This window comes from Amborella trichopoda, chromosome 7, assembly GCF_054954075.1.
Source record: "Amborella trichopoda isolate Santa Cruz 75 chromosome 7, AtrichopodaSantaCruz75HAP2 v2.0, whole genome shotgun sequence".
Taxonomy (NCBI): Eukaryota; Viridiplantae; Streptophyta; class Magnoliopsida; order Amborellales; family Amborellaceae; genus Amborella; species Amborella trichopoda.
In genome coordinates, this window is record NC_142342.1 from 42,959,558 (window position 1) to 42,973,792 (window position 14,235).

The following is a 14,235-nucleotide window of genomic DNA, read 5'->3' on the forward strand; positions in this document are numbered from 1 at the left end:
GATCTAAATTGGATGGCTGGATGGAAAAGAAGTATATATTTTCTATAAAGTAGGGAAAATATAGAAACATTTCCCTAGAAAAGTTATGTATAAATTTTTTTATCGTGAGATTACCTCTCTCTAACTTTGAAACATAGATTCGGTATATATTTTTTTATCTTTACATGAAGAATAAATAGGGGAGTGATTTTCAAAATTTCTCTTCAATATCATTTTCCATCCAATTGTTTCAAAACACTAATGTTCATTAAGTCATTTGTGAGATATGTACTGAGCAATAGTATATTGTGTAGTGTTTATACTGAGATATTGGTGTTAAAAAAACTACCTCGCATGGATGGTTTTCTTGATAAAAAAGAAGTCCATAGCGTCTCATATACATATTTTTCTTAAAAACCACTTATTGAGTAATAATATCTTGTGTAGTGTTAGGGTGAGATATTGGTGTTAAAAAAATTATCTTTTTTTTTTGAAAAAAAAGAGGTCCATAGCGACTCATATATATACTTTTCTTAAAAACCCTTTGGTTTTAATCTCGAGGCAAAACTGAAAGGGGTCACATCCATCAATGTGTGCCATAGTGTGAGTTTTGAAAGTAGGGCAATGTTTAAATGTTAAATAGTGAATTTCTTGAGCATGAATGGATAAATTTGCCCTAAAAGAAAGACACATTGCACCTTTATAAGAGTGGTTCATTTGACCATTTTGTGTAATGATGAATGTTATTAAAAATTAACGACTCGCCCTTGGACTCAACCAAGCTAGACAAAAGATTTGCGGGCCCCAATTTTTTTTTGGGACACTTGAATCTCAGACAAAACCGATCCGGTGGCTCGAAACCCCGGCAAGTAGAAGTTTATGTCCTGGTTTTGAAACAAAACAAACAAACCTTGACTCATTTTAGTTTCTATTACATAAATTTCTACATAATCTTTTAACATTTACGTGACTAAGTCTTCATTCTCATTTTTTTTTCTGTTACACATATTTCTACATAATCTTTTAATATTTATATGACTTAGTCTTCATTCTCTGTTATTTTTAGTCTTCATTCTATGTTATTTTTCTAAGTTAATTTCTTGACATTTGATTAGAGGCTTGCAAACAACACATAGACCTTATAATGTTTAAAAATCATTTGAAAACCCGGGAATATATTTACTAGGAACTGGGATGATTGATTTAATCATATTTTAACATGGTAAATTACTTTTCACCAAATCCCAATAGAACAAGTCCAAATCACCCACAATATTAAAGAAATCATTTAAAATATCTGAGTTTTCAGTTTAAAGTTTATGCTCTCAGCATAACTCCTAAAAGTCGTAGAATTTAGTTGCAAATCAAAAAAGTCTATAGACTGACTTGAAATCGCCTGAGTTGAACTCAAAACAGGAGAATCCTCAGCCTTGGATGGTTTGGAATACATGAATTGCACTGGTTTTGTCAAACTACTTGGGAATTAATGGTATTTTTTATGTAAATTTCTCTTTCTATTAGACTCCATATCCTAACAAAAAAAAAAGGTGTCTTTCTCGAATTTTAGAATTAATGAAATGAGAAAAAAAAATGGAGATATGCTGAAATTTGGACTAAATGTTGACCATTTGAATTTCCCTTATAGTGGAAATTTATCAAAACGCCTGTTAGACAAGAATTATTTAACATTTTGCTAATTTGTAAATTGCAACTATTCTAACTCAAAACCATGTACTTTTCATAGGTACTTTAAAGTTAAATCAAAATAAAGTTAAATCAAAAGATACCGATAAAGTATTAAATTCTTCATATCTTATTGATGATTTGATAAAGTTCCCAGTGATTAGTGACTGAATTGCTGATTTCAATGTTTCCAAAACCTCGATCTACAAAATACACTTCACAAATCAAACTCAATACTATTCCATTAACACGCTTTTTTTTTTTTTCTTTTTTCTCTTTATCTTTTTACAAAACTGTACTACATGAAAATTACAATATTTCTCACAAATACATCCTACTTTAACAAAAAATACAAAAATAAAAATCTAAAATAAATCTACAAAAATACAAGGTCTATTTTGCCAATAAAAAAAAAAATCTAAAAAAAACTACAAAAACACAAGCTCTTTTTGGCATTCACATATACAAAAAAAAAATAAAAAATTAAAATAAATGGAGGCAATCTCGGATAATTTATGGGTTTTAAATTAAACCCCAATTTCACCGAAAATTATCCGCAATTTCGGCGCCGAAATCTCTGTCAATTATGAAGTGGGTTTGGGCCAGTAGGTACCTGTCTTTTGGACACGCCGTATCGTTCGTCGATTTCGTCTTCGTCGGAGTTGGGCGAAAATGACGCCGGAAAATGGTTTGATGTGAAAAAATGGGTGGTTTCTGGTTTTCCCGGCGACAATTTCCGGCTAGAGACGCTGAGGACTAGGATGAAGATCCAAGAGAGGATTAGGAGTCTCATGGCTTGGACACTGAATTGCAAAAAAAAACATAGAAATTAGAGAGAGAGAGTAGACAATTAGATTTTGATTTTGTTCTCTCTCTCATAGAATGAATTTAATTGAAAAGCTTGCTTCTTTCTTTCTCATTAAATCTTTATTTGCCTGCTCTCTCTCTCTCTCTCTCAAATGCAAAGTTCATCTGAAAAGCTAGCCCCCCCTTCCTCTCTCCCCCTCTCTCTCTCTCTCTCTGAACATCTCTCTCTCAAATGCAAAGTTCAGCTGAAAGCTAGAGCCCCCTTCCTCTCTCTCTCTCTCTCTCTAATCTGCAAAATTCGACTGGAAAGATGGCTCACTCCTCTCGGCAAAATCATTGTGAAAATGTGTATTCTCTCTCTAGTGCACAAACACTCCCTCAACTCTCTAATCTGCCTTCTCTCCCTCTAATCTGCAAAATTCGACTGGAAAAGATGGATTTTCTCACCCTCTCTCCAAAATTATTCTGAAAATGTGTATTCTCTCTCTCTCATTCACCAACGTAGCTTCTCTATGGAGTACGCCAAATCTCTCTTGAACATGTTTAAGAAATCTTTCTCTCTCTAAAATTCAAAGACCGACAACATACCTGGCGTCTCTGCAACTGTATGGCGTCTCTCTTTCTCTCTCTACAATCTGCAAATTTGAACAGGCAAAATGTTTTCTCTCTCTAAAATGAAAGTGTGAGGTTGAGGAGAGAGAAAGGAATCAACACTGAAAATTTTGAGAGCAGAGCGAGAATTGGTGGCAGTGGAGATGGAAACGGACGCTTCATTTAATTTTGTTAAAATGTCTTAAATGCCCTTCACCAGTCGCCATGGTATTTAATGATTTGCCCTCATAAACGTTAAAATAGCGAAAACACCCTTTTTCGATTGGCCGGTTGGCTATGACATCAGCCATCATTTTTTTTTTTTTTTAAATATTTGGAGTCGGCAACACCTTAGCTAATTCTTGCTCATTTTTAACTGTACCGTTTACGGGGAATGCTTTAGCTTAAGCGGAAATTGCAACCCATAAAAATCGTGTCATTCTAGCTAAATAGATTTTATATTTAGTTTAAAAAATCAGAATTGGGCCTTGAAAGATCAAGGTCCAATTCTGAACCTCTAAGAGCTTGATACATTATGGATCTGACCCAAGCCATTTCCGAGTAGTGATCTATATTTCTTGAAATCAAAAGTGCCATTTTTGTCCGAGTTGAGTGATCACCGATTTTTAAAACAATGCATCCACCCATAGGTTGTGTGGGAATAAATAAACACCGGTTCGGATATCAACACAACTATTTTTCAAACTAAATAAATCTATTGTTTGAGATGGGTTCAATATAATTTTCAAAGGACTTGCTCCCATAGGTAAAGCCTTATATCTATTTGATATGAAATTCTGCATTCACCTTTGAATCACAATGAGCAATTTCAAAAGGAAAAAGTGGAATTTTTTGATATGAAATTTTGCAAACATGTTAGGATCACAATGAGCAATTTTAAAATAAGTGAATGAAATAAAATTCAAAGTTTTTCATAGATCTGACTATCCAAAAACTGAATGGTTTCTCCCCAGGAGACATAGTTTTTCAATAAGTTTTTTAGCATGTATCTTTTTGTTTTGGGATTGTATACTATAATGCTATTTATCTTTGTTACAAAGAGGTTACAATTCGTACTAGCCATTAGATGTCAAAATAGATGGTTTGGAATGTGTCACAAAATATGAATTTTTTTCTTTGTAATCAATGACATACTCAAACCACCCGATTTGAAATCTGATAGACAAGAGTGATTATGGACCCTGACCAAGAATTTGGCTCGAGGGAGCAAGTGATCAGTTTTTTCTTGTAGGAGCATACAATCTTGTTTTAAATTCAAACCATAAATTTTAGGCGAAAATGGCCTTGTTGAAAGTTTTCATTAATCGATCAAGTGCATGAACTATAAATACCGTTGAAAAGGCCAGAAACACACGAAGCCATCTAATATCAATCCGACGGTTGGGATGTATCAATTCTCTATAAAGAAGGAATATTTTCTTGGGCTTCCATTATAATAACTCCATCGTGGTCGGTCTTAAACTGGAGAAAGGATGAGGATTATGTTAAGTTGGCAACCAATGTAAATTTTGTGCTGCATCTATTTCATAATTGTTAATCAAATAATGATGATTATGGTCATTGGTACACCCTTAGCCACCCAATTTCACATATATAACCATTCGTCTACAGTGTAAAATGGTCATCTCTGCCATTCACTATTGAGAATGGAAGTTGGAGATTGCAACAATTTTTTCTACTGTAGAGGCAAAAATAATTAAGACATTGTTTGTGCAACACTATTTTTTGGAATTGCAATAAAACTGCCCTAGAATTGCACTAGAATGGGGAGGTTGCCAGTTCGGCATGCCATTATTTACCGGTGTAATTATCGACAAAACGCTACCAGTAGTGGGGTAAATTACTGCCAATGGAGGAGTTCTGGCATTGGCTGTAAAAAAAAAAAAAAAAAATGAAAGAAAGAAAAAGAAAAAAAAAAAGCATTTTACCACTAAATCCAAGAAATGGGTTTAGAGTTACAGTCAGTAGCAAGATGGCTATTTACAAATGGGACCCAAGAGATGATAAGGCTCTTTTATTGCTGCCAAAGACATCCAAATGGGCCCTAACTTTAAAAATTAATGTCACTGGTAATGGTGAGCAGGAAGAAAGGGGAAGATAAGGACCAGGGACTCCACATACTCCATGTGTGCTATGTTATTGTATATATACATTAATTTTGTCTTAAAAATCATGATTTGGCCCGAGTGTTATTGATGTTAGCAATGTTATATCTCAAGTTCGTTTTCTAATGTTGAACTATCCAAAAAAAAAATATTTATTTTTCTTGTCTTCCCTTGAAATGAAAAACACACAATAGGGTTTAGGTGCGTCTGGTGATGCACGTAGTGTCACATTTGTAAAATTCATGTGAATATAGATTTTGATTCAAAATTCTATATTTTTTTAGCCACGACCACTATTATCATGAATTTGACTCGAAAAACTAAATATTAAAATGATTTATTTTGTATTTTTTAAACTACTCATGAACTATTAAAAAATCATTATTTTTCAAGCTCTAAATTCTCGAGTCAAGCGGGCAAACCAAAAAACTAGTAGCTGCGAAAAAAACTACGTGCTCTTTCGAGTCAACGAAGACAATTCAGAAATCGGATGTGCAGGAATTTGGTCTTACTCAAGAAAATCAAAACAAAATTTTTTTTTTAAAAAAAAACTTTTAAACCTATAGGAGTGGTTGTTTTGGTCATTTTCAATCCGTTCACTCTCATTCAACGGGTAAGGGTGTAGTCGATATTTTCTCTGCAACGCCAAGGGTATGATAGCTTGTGAGCTATGACGTTATTTGTTTTAATAATTTGCACCACGCGGCTGGGCGGCCATCTTCAACAGGTTTGACAATTAGTGTCGCGTGGCATTTTAAGCCATAGTTTACTTTAGGTAAATTTACATAAGAATTTTGATTATTTATTTATTTAAAAACAACCTTCTACATAGTCCAGTCTTGTTTTTCTAGAATATGAAGTATATTTTGGTTTTATTTCTTTTGTTATCCATTAGATTGGGTTTAAATAAAGGTTTGACTAAGTATTCTGTCGCCCTGTTCTGATTCCGAATATGTATATCGGAAAATAGAAAAAAAAAGGGAATCGGCAGTTTTGCATAGTAAAACAACAATTCTCTACAATAAAACAACAATCTTCTACAATAAAACAACATCCAGACTGACGACTTACCTATTTGAATTGGTTTTTTTTGGAGTGCCCAATCGTGGTCATCAATCTGTTTTTTTAAATCACTGTTCTATATATTTAAAAAATAATTAAAAATAAATAAACTTATCAAACTATCCCCATACCATTCAGGAAAAGTCTCATAAATTATTTAATTTAAATTATTGTTTTGATATTATAAATATATAATGGTAAAAAATATGAACATATCAAATTTAAGCTTAATTTGATATATAAAAAAGTAAAACTAAAATATATTTTATGTTGGATTTAATTATAAAATATATAATATATAATATATAATATATAATATATAATATATAATATATAATATATGTAACTCTTTTTAGATTTCAGAAAATTATAAATTTCCCTTTACTTTTGTCGATTTAAGGTGTTGGAGATAAACTATCCATTTAAAAAGGAAAAAGGTCCGGTTTTTATGAGTATGCCGACTCATACTATTTTCATGCGGGTTCGTTTGAATGCCCATTATTTGTATCGATCTTAGATCCAAATTTGTAGTGATCCATGATCTACACTATATCATGAATATAAGTAAATATATAATACAAATGTTTTTATTAGAATATTTTTCTATTTATTGGATATGAATATTTTGTTGTGAATGTTCATCGATGGACGTTTGTGATTGTGCGGGCTAGTGAATACACAGACTCGCAAAACGTTTTCTCAAAGAAAAATTGCATTAACAAAATAGGAAGTACCTCTGTTGCCAATAAATTTGATTGGACAAAAAAAAAATTGTTGCGTCATTGTTTGGTGTTTTTTGGGACAAATTTCGAGAGGTTGGAGTTGGAAAAAGTTTATATAAGGATACTACTACGGATGCCTCTCAAAAATACATAGGAAAAGGTAGTTTTAATTTGATTGATCATCTCGACATCGAGATGTATGACTATGATAAATAAAAAGATTTTAAGTCTCAAAAATAGTGTATTTTACAACATATTATCTACACCATCCATTTTCAATATTTTCATATGTTTATGGATCTACTTGATTTTAACCATTTTTTAATTTTAAATTTTTATAATTAGGTATAAAAATAGATTGTGAGATAATCCTAATAACATTTTACATCAAAATTATATACCATGATAACATTTGAAGGGCACTATAACTCTACACCTACGAGGCGTCCGTATGCCAACTGCACCCGTTGGAGTTTAGCCTTGTCGATTTCAAAAAATCAGACCTATGATGTTCTCAAGGTTTTGAACCTTTGACCTTCCTCACCCAAGTCAATGTATCCATACTAATGCCTAGGGGTGGCAATGGGTCGGGTCGGGTCTAGGTCTGTACGGACCTGAAAAATGATATGAGACCCAGACTCGGACTCGGACTCGGACCCAGACCCAAAAATATAGTGTAGGATGCGATCTTGACCCAAAAATTAAAATATCTATATATTTAATTATATTTAAATATGTTTTATATATTGGAACTCAAAAAGTATTACTGGACCCTGACCTGGACCTGAATAGTATTCGACTCCAAAATTTGGACCCTGACGCATCGGGTCCAATTTTTGCACTCATACCGGGACCCAGATCGGGTCTACCTATTGGGTCCATGGTCAGATCTGGGTCCATTGCCACCCATACTTATGCAAGTGGTGAATTTGATTGATAGATAAGCAAGGAAACCATGGCAGCAAGGTTACATCCCATAAGATGCTTATAGGGATACATCTACTACATTGAGTCCATCCTTCTAAAATTCATGGTGGAGATGGGTATCATCTTGGAGACGGATTCTGGATTCAACATTTGACGATTCAATTGTAGCCACCATGATCAATTTTTTAGCCTTATTAACAATTCATTTTGTACTTTTTAACTATATTTAAAATATTTAATGATCATCCAATCAAAAATAGTTTTGGAGCTCCAAATCATGAATACGAGACATAGCTAAATCCCTTGAAAAGCAGGAATGATGCATGAGTAAGCTAAGTCACCAAATATTTTCCCCCTTTTAGTTATGTTTATGCTAGATGATTATTCTTGGACTTCTACTGAATCTTTGCTAGACCTCCTTCTCATTGATTTCTCTTTTTGTCCGAGCAAATGTATAATTTGCTCTAACAGTTGCAGAAATTATGCTCTCTTCATGATCGCCAAAGTTACTAGTGGAATTATATGAGGGTTATAGCACATTTGATGACCATCAAAGTTACTAGTGGAATTATATAGCACATTTGATGTGCCTGGAAGATCCCACGTCTTTGAGATAGAGAGAGATTTGATGAGAGAGAGAGTCCATTAGGTTGGAGGTCGTTCTCATGAGAGAGGTACCGGAATGGAGGGATGACAAAATTTGAGTAGCAGGTAGAGATGGTGGGGGAAAGCTCACGATGGAGGCGTTACGAGATGGGGTTGCTATACCTAGAGTTTAGTTTGAGTTGGAGAGTTTTATTGACATTAGTTGGAGGGCTCGGCAGATCTTGGTAGGTTCTTTCTGCCCACCTTTAGATGATACTTTTGGTTTGAGTGATTGGGCAAAAAGAAGGTTGGGCCTGTCGTATTTGCTAGAAGTTTATTCCATGGGTAAAGGTAGGTTAGCTTTTGTTATGCAATTTGATGGGGACGTTTCTAGGGCTTGGAGTGAAAGATTTTACAGAGTTCGTGGTAAGTTTATGACTTTGATTGAATGGAATCCCACGATACATTATTCTTTTGTGTAGAAGGGCTTTATTTGGGTGAGACTATGGTGTATTCCACTTCATGTGTGGAATGTGGCAGTGTTTAAAAAAATTGTCAACTCCTTCAGGGCATTTTGCGATATTGATAATAAGCTACTAGGAGGTCCCAATGCTTCTTTTTTAAGGGTGAGAATCAAAAGATTTTTGAGAGTTCCATGCCGAACACAAATCAGATTACAGGTCGGCCACGACCTGGTTTTGGTTGATGTGCACTTGGAATCGGAGGTTGCTTCGGTGAATCCTCGACATCAGGTGGTGACAATTTTTGATGGGATTGTTGATGAAGGGTGGACTATAGTGAGAAGAAGAAGAGCGAAGCAGACTCCGGCTGGGATTCAACAAGTCGGTGTAAAGGAGAGGCTAAATTAAAATTGTTCTGGTGTGCGACATCTCGTAATCAGCGCCTAAGGAGAAAAATGTCATAGACGAAATGCAAAGAATTTGAAAATCTGAAAAGTGTGGATTCCGGTTGGCCGTTTCCTGGAGGATAAGGAGGTATCTATAGGTGATGAAATGGATAAAGGGACAGTGATGAAAGATGGTAACTTTTCTTCTAGGGTGGATCACACGGGACCATCATCGTCTACTCTTAACATGATGATACCCAAAAGGCGGCTGGAGTGGACATTGTAGCTGGGAGATATCTTGAAGAGATATGGAAGGTGGACCGACTTGAATGCTACCTTTTTGAGAAGGAGGTTGACTCTGTGGATTGGGCCCCGAAGTCAGTGGAGTGCCTTCATCCTATACAAGTTGAAGTTTATCTTGGCAACCTCAAAGCATATCTCTAGATTGTTACTATGTCTGTTCTTGTTGGTTGATAATATGGAGTTCGTGCCGTATAGGAGAGTTGCGAATAAGAGGACGATCCCTAGTGAGAGGCTATTGTTTGATCCGTTCTTGGTTGACTCGATGGATATTATTCCAGTGTCGAAATCAGAAGAAGATGATGGGGAGTTGGTTGTGGAGGTTGGGGCCTTTGTTTCAGAGGTGGGGAGTGAAGGAGGTCAGAAGCTTGACCCTGATTTCTTCGTACCCATGTTGGCTATGGTGGTGGTTGAGATCGTACCTCCTATCCTTGTTGTTCCTCACCTAAAAGGCTTGTCGCTTATGGTGGTGGGTGCTGTAATTCCACCAGACAATGTTAAAGTGGGTGAGAAGGAGGATCGTCAGAACCGTGTGATGCTTGACAATATGGGACTAGACTATAGTGTTCCGATAGCTATGGTGTTACAGGATATCAGGAGCACGAAGACATCAGAGAGAATGACAAAAAAGGAGGATGAGAAGGCTGTAGAGAAGGTAACTAAGATGGAGCATGCTGGGTTAGCTCTTAAAGCCAAATCCTCTTGCCCCATGGGCTCTCCTAGCTAGGAGAAGAGTGTGGTTCAGCAGTCATCCAGAGCCAAAGAAAAGAAGTCGGCTGCACCTTCAAGGTTTTCAGCCAGATTGATAGTTAGAGGCCCTCAGTTGTTGATTAGAGAGCATCGTTCGAATGAAGATGATTCGATAGCAGTTAGTTCAGATGAAAGCTCAAACTCTTTACAAGTGGCACACGTGCTGGGGCGTCAATTCGTTGAGCTTGATGTTGAAGGTCCAGGTTCTTCATCTAACCATTGTTTATGTTAATTTTAAATTGGAACGTAAGGGGTTTAAGGGATGTGGGTAGGAAAAGGGATGTTTGCTTTCTAGTTTAGAAGTATAAGCCAGATGTGTTATATTTGCAAGAAACCAAGCTTCCCAGTCCTACTCTATTTGAGGTTCGAGAAGTTTGGAGTTTTGGATTAGTTTGTTTTGAAAGTATCGACTCGATAGGGGTTTCGGGTAATTTGTGGGTTCTGTGGAATCCCCAGATTCTACAAAGTTTTGAGGTTCTAAAGGTGATAGATGGTTAGCTGTGCTCTTTAATGGTCTTGCGCCCAACTTTTCATGGGGCCTTTTGAATGTATATGGACCAAATAGTATGGCTCTCAAAGAATAGTTTCTTAATGAATTGTCGGGGAATTTATATGCATTTAATTTGTCGTTTTGTGTTGGGGGAGACTTCAATTTGATAAGATGGCCTGGGGAGTCTTCCTTAGGAGGCCGTATTAATTCCTCTATGAGACTGTTCAATTATTTTATTGAAAATCATAGACTATTTGATATGCCTTTGTTGGGTGCATCATATACGTGGACGAATAATAGTCTTATAAATTTTATCATGACCAAGTTTGATAGGTTCTTAGTCTCTAATGAGTTTTTGAAATTTTTTCATTTGGCTACTTGAAAGCTTTGCCTCGATTGTCTTCTTACTATATGCCATTATTACTGAGTTCAAGTAACTCTTTGGGTGGTCCAAAGCCGTTTAGATTGGAGATAGGATAGTTGGATGAAGTAGGGGTTGGGGATTTCATTAGAGCAACCTGGGAAAATACTATCACCTATGGTTCCTTAGACTTTCTGTTGTACAAAAAATTGCTTAATGTTAAGCACAAGCTGATTTGTTGGAAGAAGGAAAATAGGCACCACTTAGGAGCCAAAATAGATAGTGTGTTGGAAGATGTTCTATCTAGGATTGAAAATGTTAATTCCTTGAATGAACTCCGTAGGCTTGAGGAAGTTTACTGGAGACAGAGGTCGCGAGTAAAAGGCTCAAGAAATGTGACTTGAACACTAAGTATTTTCATGCTATTGTTAGTGCTCGTAGGAGGCATAATGACATCTCTGGTTTATCGATCCAGGGGGTTGAGCAAGATGATCATGATGGCCGTGATTGGGCTGTGATTGAACATTTATGTAACACCTTCACCTTGGAAGTGCGCTTTACCCCGATAATGGATCGTATTCCATTTAAAGTCCTCTATGTGGACTTGGCACCTCAGCTAGAGGTGGATGTGTCAATGGAGGAGTTGAATGTGGAAGTTTTTTCTTTAGCAGAGGATAAGGCATCAGGGCCAGATGGCTTCCCTATGTGCTTTTTTCATAGGTTTTGGTCAATGCTTTGTGGGGATCTTTTGGGGATGGTGCACAATTTTTGTTAAGGGGGGAGTTGTTTAAGGGGGTAAACTCGCCTTTTATTGCTCTAATCCCAAAAAAATATGTCAGTGTGGAATTATCAAATATTAGGCCTATTAGTTTGTTGACTAGCTTGTACAAAATTATTGTTAAGATTTTGATGATAAGGCTTAAGAAGGTGTTGAATTTTGTGATTTCAGAACCTCAAACAACATTTATCCAAAACAGGTTGATAACTGATAGTATGCTTGTGGCTCAAGAATGTATCCATTCAAGAGTTGAAAGTAAAGAACTAGGTATGGTGATCAAATTGGATATGACAAAAGTCTATGACATAGTTAAGTGGAGCATTCTTTTAGAAGTTTTGAATAGGATGGGTTTCGGGGTGAAATGATTTATGGTTGCTTATCCGCTGCGCACTTCTCGGTGCTTATTAATGGTTAGCGAAAAGGATTTTTCAAAACCTCTAGAGGCCTCCGTCAGGGAGACCCTTTATCACCCTTTCTTTTCATCAATCTATGCATAGTGTTTTAGTATTATGATTAATAATGTGGTGAATAGGGGTAACTTTTCTAGCTTTCGTATTGGTCAGGATGGACCTATTATTTCTCATCTACAGTATGCAGATAACATATTGATATTTACTGAGGCAAAGAAGGAGCATATTGAGAATATTGACAGCCTTTTAAAGTGTTGTGAATTGGCTGTGGGGCTAAAAGTTAATTTTACAAAAATATATTTGGTTGGGATCAATTGTAGTGCAGATATAGTTGAGGAGTTGGCTCTGACTCTTGGATGTAAGGTCGATACATTCCCCATTACTTACTTGGGGATGCCAATTTATGATGCAACATTTCCTTTGTCAGTTTGGGATAAAGTGATTCAGTGTGCTCAAGTGAAACTGGATTTATGGAAACCAAAGTACCTGTCTCTTGGGAGAAGAGTAACCTTGTTGATGTCTTGCATGACAAGCACACTAATTTATCAAATGTCCCTTTTGAAAATACCATCGAGTGTGATCAAGAAAATCGAAAGGATGATGCGTAACTTTTTATCGGGTTCTTTTGGGGAGGACAAAAAATACCACTTGTTGAAATGAGTATAGGGTATGTATCCCTAAATGTGAAGGGGGACCTAGGCATTAGAAGAATTTCTCTGATGAATGAGGCTTTATTAACTAAATAGTGGTAGCACAGTTCATTCTTCAAAAATTAGCTTTGGTGTAAGGTTCTTATAGCAAAATATGATATAGATGGCTTTGGAGTTTGGATTGGAGGGAGTAGAAGAAGTTCATCTCGGTCGATTTATTCGAGAGATATCTTTGTATATAAAGCTTATCTTCATAGAGATATCTGGTGGTGTGGGGGGAATGGATCTCAAGTTTCTTTTTAGCATCAAAAGTAGATAGGTAACTGCCCATTGAAGATATCTTTTCCTGATTTATTTGCTAAAGTTTCTAATCTTAATGCCTTGATAATTGACACTTACAAATTAGTAAGGGAGCAGGTGATACGGAATATTCAATTTCCATATAACAGAGTGCCAGAGAATATGCTGATGCAATTTACATCACTGTTATCGTAGCTGCAGGAAGTAATTATTTCTTGCACTATTGCTGATGAGATGATATGGGAGCATATACATGATGCACTGTTCTCGGTGAAACCGATGTATTCCCTACTATTCCATGATCACCACATATAGTCTTTGCTATAGAGCGTTGAAGTATGGAAGTGGCCGATACCCTATAAAGCACAATGCTTTATTTGGTTGACTGAGCAAAATAAGATATTGACCTTAGACAATCTTATCAAGAGAGGTAAGGTTTTGTCCAACGTTTGCTTGTTCTGCAAAGAACGGGGAATCTGTTTCACAACTTTTTGTACATTGTCGTTTTGCTTCAAAAATTTGGGAATTCTTTCTAAATTTGTTAGGTTTTAGGGTGGCTTTACCTCATGATATGCTGGGTATTATTTCACAACTGGTCTTTCAAGCTATCTTGTGGCAAATAATTAAAAAGGCAATGTGTTGGGAGATATGGAAAGAGCGTAATCGATACACCTTTGAAGGGGCTGTCAATTCCTTTGATCGTATCCTTTAGTGTATGTTCCATACCACTGAGAACTGGCTATCTATCACTAAAGAAGATAGGGGTATCACTGAGACTGATGTAAGGTTAAACTTAGTGAACCTTACTTTCTCTAATATAGTAAGGACAATGCCTGTAGGTAGGTGGTTACCTCCTATTCAAGGGTA

The 14,235-nt window shown here is 35.9% G+C and overlaps 1 long non-coding RNA gene across 1 annotated transcript; it reads right to left on the minus strand.

The window, feature by feature from the left end:
• Positions 1-1,881: 1,881 nt before the first annotated feature.
• On the minus strand, positions 1,882-3,241 carry LOC148781446 (uncharacterized). The gene is made up of 2 exons (XR_016059003.1): positions 3,058-3,241; positions 1,882-2,465 (listed from the first exon to the last, which is right to left on the minus strand). It is a non-coding gene; the product is annotated as an uncharacterized LOC148781446 (long non-coding RNA).
• Positions 3,242-14,235: the final 10,994 nt, after the last annotated feature.